We start from the raw sequence: 17,693 nt of genomic DNA on the forward strand, positions 1-17,693 counted from the left end.
CGTGATGTTCTGTTGTCCTTTCTAATCTTTTTTGTTTTTGGTCCTTTTTTTCCCGTTCAAATCCCCCTTAAAATTTCTTGCAAGGCTGGTTTAGTGGTCATGAGCATAGATTCAAAGGGATACATGCACCCCAGTGTTTATAGCAGCATTATCAGCAATAGCCAAACTATGGAATGAGCCCAAAGGTCCATCAAATGATGAATGGATAAAGATGTGGTATATAAATACAATGGAATATTACTCAGCCATCAAAAATAATTTCATATTGCAATTTGCAATGACATGGATACAGCTAGAATGTATTATGAAAAGTGAAATAAACCAATCAGAGAAAGATATATATCACATGATTGCACTTAATGTGGAACTGAATAAACAAACAGATGTACATATGGGAAGCGGGGAGGAAAGAGAAGAAACAGAAACAAACCAAAAGAGACTCTTAACAATAGAAAACAAACTGAGTGTTGATGAAGGGAGGTGCATGGGACATGTGTAGATGGGTGATGATATTCAGGAGCCATTCAGGTTGTGATGAGCAGCACTGTGTGCTGTATGTAAGTGATGAATCACTGAGTTCGTCTAAAACAAATATTGCACTGTATATCAACTAACTAAAAATTAAATTAAAAAAAGAAAAAAGTATCTAGATCCAAAATATTAAAAAAAATTAAAAAGTGAAATAAACATATATAATTAAAAATAAAAAAATTTGAACAAGGAATTGAACAATAACTGAGTAAATAATAAGAAAAACAAAAAATAATAGTAAAATGGAAGCTAGATACTAATTTCCCTAGACCTGAAGCTTTGTAGCCCGCCATGATCAGTAGACGTGGAGGGGGTTGTTTGTGCTGGTCTTCTGGTGGTGGACCTATTGAGCTTATTCTCAGGTGGACTTGCCCTGGTAGAAATGTGCCTCCAGGGCACAGAGGGTGGAGCTTAGGGTAAGCATCTCCAGCCTGCACTAGGTGGTGCTGTTTTATTCTCTGAAGGCTGATGGTGAGATGGATATGGTTGCACCCCAGTCCCCAGCCCCAGAGCTGAAATTTTGTGCCCCTCACTCTTTGGGAAAATCCTCACGCAAGATCAATTACCCCTCTTGTGTCTCTGTTTCCATCACAACCTGGCATTCACCCTGCCGATATCTGAATTTTTTTTTTTTTTTAATTTCAGGCACAAGACTGAGTTTTCAAAACTCCAAATTTTAGGGACTCCCACAGCACCGACTGGTGCTGTTCCTCTGGGGTAGAGTCTTACAGCGTTTTTGCCATTTGCTGGCTCATGGTAGGAATGTGGTTACATCACCACGCAGTGGTTTGGAGTTTATGGCAAAGCAACAGAGAACCAGCACCCTGTCTCACTCCCCTCTGCTGGAGTCCCCACTTCTATGCCTGGGAACAGTGCAGCACATTGGCAGCACCCATTCTTCTTGTGACCCAGAGGATCTTCAGGCCAGCTGTCACTCATGGGACTCCACCCTACTTTGCCACCTGAGGACCTTTAAGCCAGGCATGTTCCCCATGGTAGTGGACTTCTAAAAGTTCAGATTTTGTGCTCCATTGCTGATAATACTTTATGGTAGCCTCTTAAGCAGGGCCCCCTCCCTGCCACAATATCCACAGTTATGTCTCCTCCAAGTCAACTCTCCACACTTCCTACCTTCCAAAAGGAGGTCACTTTTCTACTCGTTGATTTGAAGTTTTTGTTCTCTAAGACTTCCAATTGATTTCTTGGGTGTTCAGAATGATTTGATAACTATCTAGCTGTGTTTGCAGGATGAGACAAGCTTAGGGTCCCCCTACCCCTGTGCCATCTTAACTCCTCCCCTGTTTGTGCTTTTAAGTCTTAAGTATAACTCATGTAGACAATATATTTTGGACAATGTTTTCTGTATGTTTTGAGGCATGCCTCCAATGCTCCCCCAGACAGTTTACAACTCTGTCTTAGCCTTAGCCTTCTGGTTATGCGGAGACTCAAGTAATACAGATGTGAGACATTAGGGTATTTCCTGGGCATGTACAAAGCCCTGAACATATGTGTGGCCTTTTTATGTCCCAGAAATATATAGGATGTTTGCAAATCCCCACTGAGTATATAACCCTCCAGTGTTTGTTTGTTTTTAATCAGCTTTTTGTTAGCCCTGGCCTTAGGTAGCTACAATATTAAACAATTGTCATTAATTGTTTTAGAGCAATTCTCTCTCTTTCAGAGAGAGCTCTGAGTCAGAACAAATAAAAACAGTCTTAGAGAATGGGCCTTTCTACAGTCTGCCAGATAGGTCATATAGTAACAATTATCTGAAGATAGGGCTTTTGGCAGGGGAGAGGGGGCTCCAAATCCCTCAAGGGACTAATTACTACAAGGCTAGTTTTCAAAGTCTTACTGTATTACTGTGGTAATAATGGAATTGCTGTAGGATTTTACAGTTATTACGGAGCTAGGGAAAAGGAAACAGGAATAGGGAAAGTTAAAATATTCCAAATCTCACTGTTCTTAACATAATGTATACTTTTTGTCTTGAATAAACTCTTTTCAGATTGTTATAAATCTTTGGGCAGTTTCCAGAGTTCTGGAAGTTGATTTTGGCAATATTTGCTTTTGTTCTCATTACATTTACGGAGAGGATTTTCGGAAGTCCTCAGTCTTCCATTCTGGAAGTGCTTTTTCCACAGTGTATTCCTAAATATGCAAATAAAATATAAAAGCTATTTGTTGTATGTGATTTGGGTGATAACATTACTCACTACAGGCATCTTCACATTATAAATCACATAGTTAGTTACAGGAGTATCCTCAGTAATATAGATATTATTCTTTTAAATAAAACACTTTGAAGCAAATGAAATCTAATTTTCTAAGCAATTTATATCCTCACTATAATTACCCAAAATAAACCAAGGATGAAAGGATTTTTCACTTAGCATCTCTTGAATATTCTCAAAACGGTATGCTTTGCCCCTAAGAAATATACAATTTTGATCCAAATCTTAGGCTTCTCACGTTCAAATCTCGACAGTCTTTCTGAAACAAACCCTTTGTATTCCTGCTTTAAGTAGTGTCTTTATACATAGTCACTGGCAAACCCAAACACTACTGTTCTCCCCCAACCCTCCAAAATGTCCCAGAACTAATAAATTAATATGTACTATTTTGTGAGCAAATACTTTGTGCCAGGCACAGTTCTAAAGTCTTCCTGCATATAATTAACACAGCAACCTTGGGATAATTACTGAGAGATGTTAAATAACTAGGCAGAAATTTCAGAATTACTGAGGATTAGGGCCAAGATTTAAAGCTATACCACTTATGATTCAAAGCCAGTGCTATTAATCTCAATGCTATTATGCACGCATATAAAATATACTCCCAAGGGATTATACGTGGTGAAGAACATTATCATCACATCCATTTTTCATAGCAAAATTATCATCACTACTCTGAAGTAAATGAAACAACCCAAATGGGTGACAACCTTATAAGAGACATCCTTACTTACTCCCTTACTCATGTGGGTAAGTGCAGGTAGATCACACTCTAAAGTCTTCAGTAACAGTCACTCACATTAGAAATATGTACAAGAGGAGAAATTTTAAGTTGGGAGGGCACAGGTGTATTTTATATATGAACAACTAGTCAGGGCAATACTTTCTCAGTATTGTATGTAATGCAATGTAGTTCTGTTCCTTATAGAGGTAGGTCTGGAAAATGCCAGCAGCATGTGAATTAAATTCTCATCTGATTGTATTATATCCACAGGAATCCCATAATAAATGTCAAGAGAAAAACCCAAGTTTATCAACAAATGCTTAAGGTGAACATTTTCTTCAGAACACTGTCTCCTGTGCAGCCAAACCATAGGGGAGCAATTAAAACTACCTGAAAGGGAGCAGCACGTTTTTCACACAGTGTTAGGAGTTGAAGTTTCCCACATGCTGTGTTCCAAGGGAATACAACCCGTCTGAATAAGAGCAGTCTTTAGGACATGTTCCCTATGCAGTCATTCTTGCATTTTGCATTATTTGAATCACATTTGCTCGTCTGGGACAACCTCCTTCCAAAGCTTCTGAATCATAAATGTGCTACATGATTTTCTCAAACACACTCCGATGTGATTCACACACCCAAGGGCAAATTGGGTATTAAATCAATGTCAGGCTTTGTATTTTTTCATGAGGTTTGATTCTGCAATTGGACTATTTAGCTTGAAGATATTTTTGTACTTTGAAGAGTAACTTTGAATCTCTGACAACCAAAGGAGGTCAATGAGAGAAGTATTGCAGATTACTGTATGTGTACATATTGTGTATGTCTGTGTATAGTGAGGAAATTAATAGAATTTGTATGAATAATACCTTCCTTTTTTTAAATTGTCTATTACATTATATGCATTCTTACATTACAGTATATATAATATTTTTAATAAAAAAGGAATGGATGACATAACTAGGCTATAAACTCCATGAATATATGATTTTGTCTCTCTCATTTGTTCTCAGAATTCTAACACAATGCCTCAAGCATAATATACACTCAATCAATATTTTTAATGAATAGAATAATTAACAAAGATGTTAAAACTTATCTTTGTAATAGCCATGAGGCAAATATTCCCAATCTAAAGATGAGCTAATGGAGTCTTTTTGCTTTTAACTGTTTATACTGATGGCAGATCTATTATGAAATAAGCTCTCATCTGTTAAATTAAATAGTGAGCATCAGGAGCATGGGTGGTTCAGTTGGTTAATCATCTGACTTCGGCTCAGGTCATGATCTCATGTTCATGAGTTTAAGCCTCACTCATGAGTTTAAGCACAGAGTTGGGCTCTGTGCTGACAGTTCGAGCCTGGACCCTGCTTCAGATTATGTGTCTCCCTCTCTGCCCCTCCCCAACTCATGCTTTGTCTCTCTCTCTCTCTCTCTCTCTCTCTCTCTCTCTCAAAATAAATAAACATTAAAAAAAAATAGTGAGCATCCAATCTATTTTGCAGAAAGTTAATAATAAGATAGTGTATCTGATCTTTCCTTTTAGGCCATGTTGTGTTTGACCTTAGATTGATCATATATTTCAAAGCTGATAGATCTTTTCTGAAACTTACCCCCAGACTCTTCAGGTCAATCAGATGATAGCCGTTGTGGTCCTGGGTAGTACCTAAACCAAATTATGTAACCCATCAAGGGAACAGTTTCAAAATAGTTTTATGCCGTTAACATTGTTAACACTCTATCCCACAAGATATTCTTAGCTTTTATGTTAGAATGCCATTTGTACACATCTTTATAGATTTCCTAAACCTTTAATTCTGAGTGGTTTTCTTTTCTATTAGTGCCTATAACATTTAGCATATATATTTCAATCCACAATTGTGATCAATTAATCAACTATGTTCTTTTCCTTAACTTTTTGTATTTTAATTAAGGTGTTATCTCCTATAACAGTTAATTTCATGTGCCAACTTGGGTAGGCCACCTTACCAAGATATTTTATCAAACATTCTAGATATTTCTGTTAAGATATTTTTACATGACATTAACATATGCATCAGTAGACATTTAATAAATAATATTTGGTCGCTCAAGTGAATGGGGCTCATCAAGTCATTTGAAGGCCTTAATAGAAAAATGACTGACCTTACTAGAAAAAGAAATTCTTCTAACAGATGACCTTCAGACCTTAACTGCAACTCTTCCCTGGGTCTCCAGGCTACACTGCCAATATTAGATTTACCAGTCTCTGCAATCCTTAAAATAAATCTCTCTCACATATCCTATTGGTTATATTTTTCTGGAAAACGCTGACTATATACCTCCTTAACTGGAATTGTATTCTTTCTATAGGAAAGTCCTGAGTATCACACTTTTTTTTTTGTATTTCTCCAAGATCTTTCCTTTCTTGCATCCTTCTTCTTCAAGTATTTACAAAGCATGTACTATGGACTTTCAAATCAAGTGTATCACCACAGAACTATGAATATATAGTTGCTGTACGCTTGTTGAGCGAACATATTTTTAATGTCACTCCATTAATTTATTTAACAATTGCCTTTGTTACTGAATTGCTAGTTGAAAACTTGAAACTTATATTCTGTAGGTATCTAACTTAGGACCAGGTAATAACTTTGGTACTAGGAGAATATGATTCAACACATAGGAACAAACTTTGTGTTCTTTCCTATCGATTAAAGTGATATTATTATGCCATTATTAAGTATATAACTGATTCAAAATAATTTCCATATAAATTAGAATAATTTCAGTCCCAATTGCTATCTTGGTTGTAAAAGAATTTCTATTATGTTAAGTACTGTTAGTGTTCTTAAGAAGTCTTTTAATGATAAGATGAAGTAAGATAATGGTGGTATAACAGAATATAGAGAAAGGAAATGAATGCAAAATCTAGCCCTTATATTTCTTTCAAAGAAAGCATCTTCCAACCATAAATTCAAACATAAAAATTTCCAAGGCCTGATGAATTAGAAACAAATTGCATTGTCATTGAGGTAACAGGCAGTTTAAATTATACCTCAGTGTCTGAAAAATATGCTAGATACACAAACATAAAGTAAAAAGAAGATTCTTTGGTGTCAAATAAAGTAGAAGTACTAAATACCAATTTCTGTTGGAAAAGCCACTCCGTAAAGCTTTTACAGGACAATTAGATATCTCAAAAATCTTAATGACTGTACTTTGAAAGTGAGATATCTATTTTATGTATTTTTAAAATGTCTATTTATTTTTGAGAGAGAGAGAGAAGGAGAGGGGCAGAGAGGGAGAGAGAGGATCCAAAATGGGCTTTGCACTGACAGCAGAGAGCCCTATGTGGGGCTCAAACTCACAAACCATGGGATTGTGATCTGAGCTGAAGTCTGATGCTTAACTGAACCACCCAGGTGCCCCTGAAAGCAAGAAAATTTTAAGCAACTGTATTCCATTACTCTGTCTATATCCTCTATTTCATTATATGATATAAAAGAAACTCATCTTGACATGAATAACACGTCTTTTTTTTTATTTTTTTAATGTTTATTTATTTTTGACAGAGAGAGACAGAGCATGAACAGGGGAGGGTCAGAGAGAGAGGGAGCACAGAATATGAAGCAGACCCCAGGCTCTGAGCTGTCAGCACAAAGCCCAATGCGGGGCTCAAACCCACGAACCGTGAGATCATGACCTGAGCCGAAGTCGGATGCCCAACCGACTGAGCCACCCAGGTGCCCCAATGAATAACACATGTCTTAAAGTTAGATAAAAGATTACTTTCTCAACTGAACTTAAGGTATGCCAGTATATTCCTCCAGTGGATTTTATTAATCTTCAAATACCAATCTTCTGTGGGCATAGGTAGAGTTCCTGCTCAGTGGCATAATGATAGATATTTAACAATTGGGTCTTACAACAAAACAAGTCCTAATTTTTAGTGTCAACATTTCTTTGGTGAAATGCTCCAGCATGGGGAAGTTCAAGCTACCAGTATGAGGTTACTAAATTTGGAATTAGAAGGATATGAGCACAATCAGCTGTCAAGAACCATTATGAGCTGGAACCAGGATGCCATTGGCATCCATTGGATTGGCAGCCATTGGATGCAATGACTCCTGCCCACTGTCCCTTTGCACTCCTCTGTCTTAAATTATGTGATTAGTAGGGCTATACTAAGCTGCTTTGCTCAATAATTCAAACATACCACTTTGGCAGTTCAATTTACTTCCTTCTTTTGGGCTTCACTCTGTAAATTGTATGATTTGACATATGCCAACATTCTCAATTCTGATCAGTCTGTCTCTTTAGAAGATTTAGGCATTAAATATGATAATAGCAATACCATAGCAGTATAATTGCATACTTCTTTATATATAAAGCTCTACATAAATTAACTCATTTAAGTCTCATAATTTCCCTGTAAATTACATATTAATATTCTCATATTGCAGATAAGCAAAATCAGCCTTGTAAAGACAAAAGACTTGCACCTGATCACAGGATGAAGAACAGGGCTCCAGGAGCTCCAGGAGCTCCCTACTGTTTTAATGTTTTGCTAGAGAGAAAAACAACCCTAGCTTAACAATGGCTAGGCTTCAGGGATCCTGTGAGTCTTCTTTAGCATATGAAAGTCCCCTTGAAAACTTCCTCTTGACTTTACCTCCCTAACTCCCAAATATATAATCACTCTCTCCACAGGGTTGAGAGTCCTGTTCCCATGCTTTAAATAAAAATCACCCTTTGCACCAAAGACGACTTCAAGGATTCTTTTTTGGCCATCAGCTCCAGACCCCACGAACCCCATCACCCCAAAACCTCATCAGTCATCATGGTCCTTTCTGCATTTCACTGCTCAAGCCTGTTTGCCTGGAAGTGGACTCCACACCTAATATCCCTAATATCCTTCATCTCATTAAGGTATTCTAGAAATATTCCAACTTAGCCTAACTCTTCCCTTGTTCTCAATGTGTTATGTTGCAAAAAATGATATAGAACCCAGACAATAGTTAATGAGACAATGAAAGAATTAGTTGATGACTACTCACCGATTAACTCAATTATATTTGATAAGTCCTTTTTTTTTTTTTTGACTTCCATCAAAAAAGAGAAAGGAAGTAACTGGAAACATTGAGAGAATATGTCTTTAGACAGATCAGTTTGAAAAACAATCCCTCATAGCTACCTTTTATTAAAATACAAATGTGAGAAAAAATAATTATGGAAACATATTAGAAAATTGTTTTGCATTTATGTAAATATATAAATGCGGTCAGACCACAACTGCAATGCTGAAAACAAATATATTGAAATAGATATCTGATTTCACTGGGGTAACAGATGCTTGACTAATTCAAGATATCAACAAGGATGTGAAAACAGTAGGCTATAAAGTCACCCCATGATGTGTCAAAGCTTGGAGTTTGTAAAAGATGCAGCTCACTGAATTGCTAGCTTAATTGTGTGAACTGCTGTTGCTATTAAAACTTGATTTTTAAAACTTTATTGGATTTTTCTATTGCATCACCACCCACAGCTTAAAGTATACTAATTATACTTATAATTTAAAACACTATACACTGAAAATCCAACAATTCTAATAATAAAATATGAAATTAGAAAGGACATCTGTAAATTACAGAAAATAATTATTATAACATTTGCTCCAAACAACTTTTGGGGATGGGGGGTGGTTGTTGGCATCTTTTTTGTAGATCCATTCTTATTGTTTTCATTTTTCAGACTGCCAAAGCTGGTTACATAAATATGTTAATCTAGGTAATCTAATCCTCTCAGACTAATCTGATCTCAATTAAATTACTTAGCAGGAATGTACCACATGGAGTGTCCTGCCAGTAGGCTTAAAACCATAGATTATCAACATAAAGGACTTAATGTAATGGGAGGACAAAGAGGATAGAGTAAGAACTGCAAGAAAAGAGAATTTACAATATTCAGCATTCACTAAGTGCCTGAGTGCTAGCACAGAGATTAATTCTAAAAAGCCAAGAATTAAACCCCCAAAGAAATGGTATTCATGTACAAGTCTTTTTCTTGATGCCTGGGAACTCTCTCTTTGCTGGTCTCCTCCTGTCCTCCTCTGCTTCCTATTATAGAAAGCACCTTTTAACCAAGGGTTTCCCCACCCACTGGGTGGCAAGGAGTGCCCCTTGTATTAAGAGGTGATACATATCAGAGTGCTTGGCTGGTTCAGTCAGTAGAGTGTGTGACTCATGGTCTCAGGGTTGTGAGTTTGAGCCCCATGTTGGGTATAGAAATTTCTTTAAAAACTTAAAAAAAAAATTAATTTGTTTAAGTTTATTTTTGAGAAAGTGAAAGACAGAGAGTGAGCAGGGGAGGAGCAGAGAGACAGGGAGACACAGAATCCAAGGCAGAGCTGTCAGCACAGGGCCTAACTTGGGGCTGGAACTCATGAACTGTTAGATCATGATCTGAGCTGACATTGGACGCTTAACTGACTGAGCCACCAGGCGACCGCCTGCAAAATTTTATTTTAAAAAAGATGACACATATTTCCTATATTTCCATACTCAAACCACATGTAGGAAACTTTAAACACATACTCGAAATTCCAGGATGGCTGCAAAGCTGAGAAGGAGTTATAATATAGATCACTGGCAAATTTAGATCATGAGTTTAGTTCCTGCGAAGGGTTGTAGCTTTGGGGAAGATACCAGGAAATGACAGCCTGGCTTTCTTGGTTTTTTGCATATCTGATTTCATGGACTTTTCACTATTTTGGTGTATCTACTTGGGGCCTTAAGGATCTTTTGGATCCATCTCTCCCACGATTTTATCTTTTAGAACTCTCTGACTAGTGTCTCCAGAGGGACCTGAGCTTTACATTATGGAAAGTGTCCCATGTTGGCAAACCCAATGTCGTAAGAATCAGATAAACAGACGATGGAGATGAAACAGGCCAATTTTACTTGCCTAGGTTAAAAGAGTTCAGCTAATCCCAATGTAAGTCACCAAGGCATGAAATTTGGGACTAAAGCACAAATAGTAGTGCAATATTTATTTGTCATATTTGCCAGATGTGTTCTCTGGACCTACTGACCTCAGCATCCTATGCCAGTAGTAGATGGCAGCTGTCTTTCTCCCTCTCCCTAACTCTCTCCACTCACAAACACAAATGGAAAATTTTGAATATTTGATATTAGAGACAAATATTTAACTCACAAATAGTGTTTTGTTTGCTTGTTGGATTAGTAATTTGGACAGTTCAAAAACATTTTAGCTCCTTTATTCCAGTTATGAGTTAGTGAGCACATAATTTGTCACCAGCTAGGCCCCAAGACTTGACCTTTACTGTTCTCCTGCTTGTACTCACTAACCTTTGTATTAATTTTTCCTTAAGCTCTTCTTTCTGGCTTACCTCTTAACTCAGGCAATTGAAACCTAAAACCACCTTTCTGGTGATAGTGACTGCCCTAACAAGACCTCCTCCAGTCCCAGAGCACCCAGAACATTTAAGCTAAAGCCCTGATTCTTGCCTGCACAGGTGGACCATGGAGTAACCTCTGAAATGACCTACAATTACCTTTACCTCAGGATAATACTAAAATCTCCACCCAAAGAGGAGCGCAAGCCTCATTTACATAACATACAATGTATGTATAGGCAAGACTGCTTAAAGCACATGCACGACCTTATGCCCATCTCTACATAGGATGACAAGGCTTCCCTATCTAATATCTAAAAATTCATCCTAATCCTAAGCAAAAGGAACCCATTCACTCTCTCTCGGGGAGTCAGAACTTTGGAAAGCCATTGCTGTTGATCTCTTTGATGTGAAAGGTTGTGGATTGGGAGAAAGTGACCAAGAAAGAATTCTTGAGACATTTTTGGTGCAAAAAGTTTTTTTGTTTAGTTTTGTTTTGTTTTGTTTTATAGCATGGGGACAGGACCTGTGGGCAGACAGAACTGCCCTGGGGTTGTGAGGAGTGGCTGATTATACATTTTCAAGTTGGGGGGTGGTTAGGGTTAGCATTAGCCTCTAAAGAATTTGGAAGCAAGGTTTCCAGGACCATGAGGGACTAGCTATTATTAGGAAAAGGTCATTTACTACAGTCTAGGAAAACCTTAGTCATGAGACACTTCAGATGTGTATCAGAGGACCATACAATTAGAGGATGATTGCTAACATATATCTTGGGTGGGGATAGAGATAAAGGAAGTTTCCAAAGGGATTTTTACAGGATCCTGGAGGTCATGATAAGGTCAAAATAAGGATGCCATTTGCCTCTAGCAAAGTATTAACATTGAGGCAGCTAAGCTCCTTGAGGAAGGTCACCCTGTCTGTCTCAAGTACTTGGCAATTGACTGTAAATTCTAAGGACATTTAATTTATTTTTCTGTATTTCTTTTGCCTTTGTTCTCCAAGTCATCCTTATTTGCTGCAAATAAAAGTTTTCTCTGTGGGACAACTCAGCCTGTTGCAGTTTCTGACTCATGGAGAAGGAAGTCACATTGGTTAGGTTACAAGTTTGTTACCCTCTATTTTCTGTCTACCAGGGTTGCCTTTAATATTTTATATTGTGACTGCTCTTTCTCTGTTAGTCTGGTCCCCAGTGTGAGGGAGATAACCTCACACACACAAAAGAGCCATCAGCCTGGTTACCACAGGGGAGGTGAATGGAGAGATGGGTAAAATAGAATGGGGATTAAATAGTATACTTGATGCGGTTTTGGAGCGGTGGGGTCTGGAGCTGATGGCCAAGAAAAAACTCTTGAGACATCTTTGGTACAAAAAAAGTGATTTTATTAAAGCACAGGGACAGGACCAGTGGGCAAAAAGAGCTGTTTTATAAGTGTGAGTGGTGACCTTTTATGGAGTTGGGGGAGATAAAGACCAGAGAAAGTTTCCAAAGGGATTTTCATATGCTAAGGAAGAGTACAGGATACTGAAGGCCTAGCTATTGTCAAGCTAAGGTTGTTTTTCACTCTAGCAAAGCATTAACATTAAGACAGTAGGGAGTTCCTGGAGGAACTTTACTTTGCCAGCCTCAAGAAGTTGTCAATGGGCTACAGGTTATAAGGAAATTAAATTTTGTCTATATTTTCTTCTGTCTTTGTTCTCCACATCTCTATGGAAGGGAGGGTAAGATTGGGGCTCCAGAACACTGAGTCTATAGTTTTCTGGAGATTAAGCTATTGATGATTGCGTTTTTCTTATAATTTACCAAAATGTATGTAAACTGATAAAGATTCATATCCTGCCTGTGATCTCCATCAGTTAACCAGTTGTTTTCTTTCATTTCCTTTGTTCTTGGGCAGTCAAAGTGCCTGAGGAATGTCACACATATCTCACCTGGAGAGAGGGGGTGTTTGCCTGGTGTCAGCTTGCCTTATGCTCCCTCATCACACTTATGATGAACACTGAATAATGTATAGGATTGTTGAATCACAATAATGTACACCTAAAACTAATATAACATTGTATGTTAACTATACTGGAATTACAATTAAAAACTTAAAGGAAAAAGAGCCATGAGCCAACCCATATCTTTGCTGTTTTAAGCAACTGAAATTCTAGCTGTGTTTCTTACCATAGCATAACCTAGTCTATCCAGAAAGTTACTCTGCCCCCAAATGTGTCACTTTGGCATAAAGATGATTTCTAGTTAAAATAATAAAAACCCAGCAGGTGCAGGAAAGATGCTATGTCTCCCCAATAACTGCCTAAATTTACATTTTGCAAAGGAGAGCCTAGAATAGGAAGACAAGTGTTAACAGAGGCCCCCTTTACCACAGGAACTCATCTGCATAATAGGTCAACTTGTTTTTCCAAATGTCTCCTTTTGCATTCTTGCTAATGAGTTCCCCCCCTTAATGTCTTCAGATCCCTACCCCTCTCCATAGCTCAGGTAGGCTTCATGTTGCTTCATTGTCTTCGGAATTTCAAGTCTGTGTGGATTTCCTCCATGTACATCTATTAAATTTGATTTTCTCCTGTTCACCTGTCTCATGTCAATTTGATTCTAAGTCCACCTAGAAGGACCACAGGACAGAGGAATGTCTTCCTCTCCAACAATTACATATGTGAAGAAAGTATGTTTGGGCATGAAATACAATTGCCAGTAGTTGAAAACTTTTATTTAACCTAATTTTATGGGTTAAATGCAAATTAGTTGAGAATGCATTAATAGAGAGGATGTTTTGAGAAGTATTAGTAGAACTAAATATAATTATTTGTGTCAAAGACATGCATGTTAATCTTATATAATATATCTTTAGTTTGTCAAATAAATGTATAAAATATGGAAATGGGGTTTTTCATGTAACAGAAGAAAATATGTTTCATAACATTTTCAAATTAAATCACACAAGAAATATGATAAATGAAAACATCAGTTTCTTACACAAGGGATATAACAACAAAGCACATGATGGAAACCAAAATAACCTAAAAAATGACATACTGTATGATACATCAAAGCAGTGAATTTTAAGTGGTTTGTGAAAACACCTTCTTCAAATTTTTCTCAAAATAAGTTCCCTTGAGTCCTATGTGTGAATGTGCTTTTAACAAATTCCTTTTTCCCCTTTAAAGTGCCAATACTACTCTTCCTCTCCAGGTAGTTGGCTAAATAGTTTTCTTTGACAACAACTATTGGGATAATTTCATTTCATTAGTTTTATATTGCAAATGCTGTGCAATAAGAATATCAAATCATGAGTGTGTTTTATTAAAGTGACTGCTGCATGATGTTTTCCTCCCAAATACTATTCCTGGAATACTATTCCCAGGGAAACCTATTCAACATAGACAACAACATTGCTGTTATATTTGCTGTGCATAAAGTAACATACTATAACTTGCGAATACAGTTATGGATAATAAAAGGGTAATGAATTATTCATTGTAAACTTTATGCAAGATATTCTAGACATTCAAAATACACAAATTGACCATTAGGAAAATCTTTTCTTTTAATTTTTTTGTGTTTTTTTTTTTTATTTTTAAGAGTGAGAGAGACAGACGATGAGCAAAGGAGGGGCAAAGAGAGAGGGAGACACAGAATCCAAAGCAGGATCCAGGCTCTGAACTGTCAGCACAGAGTCCAATGTGGGGCTCAAACTCATGGAACGTGAGATCATGACCTGAGTCGAAGACAGACGCTTAACCAACTGAGCCACCCAGGTGCCAGGAAAACCTTGATACAAGTTTGATGTGATATGGATGGAACTCCTCATGCTTGGGATAATTTCTCTAAACATAGAACCTCACATATGGAACACAATAGGAATGTCTGAGTCATCTTTCTTATTTCTTTAGGGTTCTTATGGCCATCTGGTTGGCTAAGGGGTTTTTGTTGTTTTCCCCCATTGTTATGGTAAAGAACATAAAGAAAATATTAAATAATTGAACAACAATTGTTCTACCAAATGATATGGCACTTATGAAAGCCTTATTTGAAAGAAAAAAAAATACAAAACATCTTGTGATTTTAGTTACAAAACAAGAGACATGTTACAGAATTGTTGAGTCTGAAACTTTCTTTCTTAACAACAGCTATATCTCTCTGATACCTTTATTACACGACAGAGTTTAGATGTTTCTTGAAATCATTGTGAAAGTGGATGGAGATAGGATAGTTTATTGGAAATGATATCAGAATAAGGATCAGAAAACTTTGTTCTGGTTTGTAGCTTAACTAGTGAAAATTGACCAGAAGAAAAGAAACACCACTTCTACCCTATATTATCCATGGGAGAAGAATAATAGTTGATGTGGAGAACAAAGGCAAAAGATAAAAAAAATAAATTTCCCCTTACAACTTACAGCCCATTGACAAGTCCTTGAGATAGGTAGAGTGACCTTCCTCTAAGAATTCAGCTGCCTCAATTTTAATAGTTTGCTAAGAGCAAAAGACAATCTTAGCTTAACATTATCCCAACCTCCAGGTTCCTATGTCTCTTTTAACACATAAAAAATCCTTTGGAAACTTCCTTTATCTCTCCCGTCCAACATATATGTTAGCAATCATCTTCCAAGCATATGGTCCACTGATATACATCTGAAGGATCTCATGACTAAGGTTTTGTTAGACAGTAATAAAGAGCCCTTTCCTAATAATATCTAGGCCCCTCAAGGTTCTGGAAATATTGTTTCCAAAATTTCTTAGAGACTTATGCTATCTCTAACCCCCTCCCAACTTGAAAGTGTATAATCAATAGATTCTCACAACCTTAGTTCAGCTCTTTCTGCCAATGAGTCCTGTTCCCTGTTTTAATAAAACTACCTTTTTATGCACCAAAGTTGTCTCAAGAATTCTTCCTTGGCCATTTGTTCCTGAGCCCCAACATTTCCACCTCAATACTTTTGCTTCTCAGTTCCTGCTAGGATGAAAAAAAAAAAAATTTTTTTTAACAAGTAAATATGAGTTTCTCATATACAACTTAGGGAAGAGCAGAGGGAGAAGTTTGTTGGTCTCTTTTTCTTTTCTGTATCACTGTTTCCATAATTTGGGGGACAGTCATCTAGATTTCCATAACTGATCAAAGCCTAGTAAATTTGAAATTGTGTTCACACAGGCCAGCATCATTCTTTCTCAGTAAGGACCTTAGCTAAAGTCCAGAGTGTTGCCCCAGGATCCATTATGATCTTTCTTTTCTCTAGCCAATATTTTCTTGCAAGGAACTTTCCATCATGAGTGGTGGTATCTAAGCCCAGGGGAGAAATTGCAGTTGCAGTTTTGTCTCATGGATGCAATAACAATTTGCCTTTGGCTAGGAGTCTTGTACTCTAGCTCTAACTATATGAGCCCTTGGTAGCCAATGAGTCCCCAGAGAATGCATACTTGTTTCACTTCTGTTTCACCCTCTGTATGAATTCCCTTCTGTTGTAAGCATGTAATTTGTTAATGAAGGTGGTTAGAATAAATTATTTTTAAATGTTCTTTTTTACTTCTATTACTTAAAATATTTATTGCCTTTTGTCCCATGTCTTACATTATAGTTAAAAAACTTATTAAAGTATTAGAATATACAGGCATTGCTCTGTTGCATACTGTTTAATTTTTACCTTTTTGCTTCATGTTTTGTATTTGGAATCATTTCTCTTCTGGACTGAAATGTGCAAATTTTTTCAGAAAAAAACAGAACAGATAGAGTTCATTACCTGATCATGATTCTACCTTCACTGTTTGTATCTCAGTGTAGAAAAGCTATTGTTCCAGTCTGTTGCTACAACTTAAAACAAAAAATACATCAGTAGTGTGGAAAGTACAGAAACATACTGAGTCAGTGAGTATACTATCCATTAACTAAACCTTTCCATGTACTTTTGAAGCACAGGGTACCAAAACAAACTTTCTAACCATTTATCAAAGATCATTATCTATCATTTCCAGAAGAATGAAAAAATAAGCACTAAAGTTAGAGAAGTGAACAAATACACAGCATTTTTCTACCATTTATTCAGCCTTTCCCTACATTTTTCTCAGGAAGAAAGAAAGGGAAGTGTTGATCCTGTGTGATGCCAAGGATGGGTAGCTTGCAAACAGATATCAGCATGTAATTAACAAATAGAGAACAAAATCTAAATCTGTTTATTAATTTGATAACTGAAAAAATTTCCAATTTTACAGAATAGGTATCTAATATGTGAGATTTACATAATTCAAAAAAATCCTTCCTATTTCCTTTCCTGCATTTTTTAAAATATATTTAACCATATAAGGACACATGGGAAATGTATGCAATCATCACTAAATATTTTTTTTTACTAATACAAAAAATAATAGTCTTATAATTGTGTAAATCTAATAAATATACATAATATTTCAGACTCATTCTGAGCCGATCTGATTTTTTTAATGGATTATTATTTTTTTTTATATCTTTGTTTCTTGAATATATTCTATGGCGATTACCTACAAGGATATCAAAACTCAAGATATTGTATCAAGATAACCCATTTTTTGTTCCTTGTTTGTTTTAAATCTATTTTCATATTTCAAGTCTATGCATTTAATCTGGTGACTGTATCCTATTATCTCCATATCTCTATCTCCACAAATTAATATCTATGTCTTGTCAATCATCACTCAATCTTCTTCTATATAAGACCAATGACATGCAAATTTTTATGATTTACAACCCTTATCTTATTCCATTAATTTTTGCATCTTCAATTTCAGTTCCTGGCTGCCTCCCAACTCTGTCTAACTAAATTGTTTTAAGATGAC

The 17,693-nt window shown here is 36.6% G+C and overlaps 1 long non-coding RNA gene across 2 annotated transcripts; it reads right to left on the reverse strand.

The window, feature by feature from the left end:
* Positions 1-739: 739 nt before the first annotated feature.
* On the reverse strand, positions 740-17,149 carry LOC111556526. 2 transcript variants are annotated; one of them, XR_006586182.1, is made up of 4 exons: positions 16,625-17,149; positions 15,747-15,840; positions 5,100-5,152; positions 740-2,682 (listed from the first exon to the last, which is right to left on the reverse strand). It is a non-coding gene; the product is annotated as an uncharacterized LOC111556526 (long non-coding RNA). The 2 variants fall into 2 exon arrangements; XR_002735992.2 differs by having other exon boundaries at positions 15,747-17,149.
* Positions 17,150-17,693: the final 544 nt, after the last annotated feature.

Source organism: Felis catus, chromosome D1 (genome assembly GCF_018350175.1).
Source record: "Felis catus isolate Fca126 chromosome D1, F.catus_Fca126_mat1.0, whole genome shotgun sequence".
Classification (NCBI taxonomy): Eukaryota; Metazoa; Chordata; class Mammalia; order Carnivora; family Felidae; genus Felis; species Felis catus.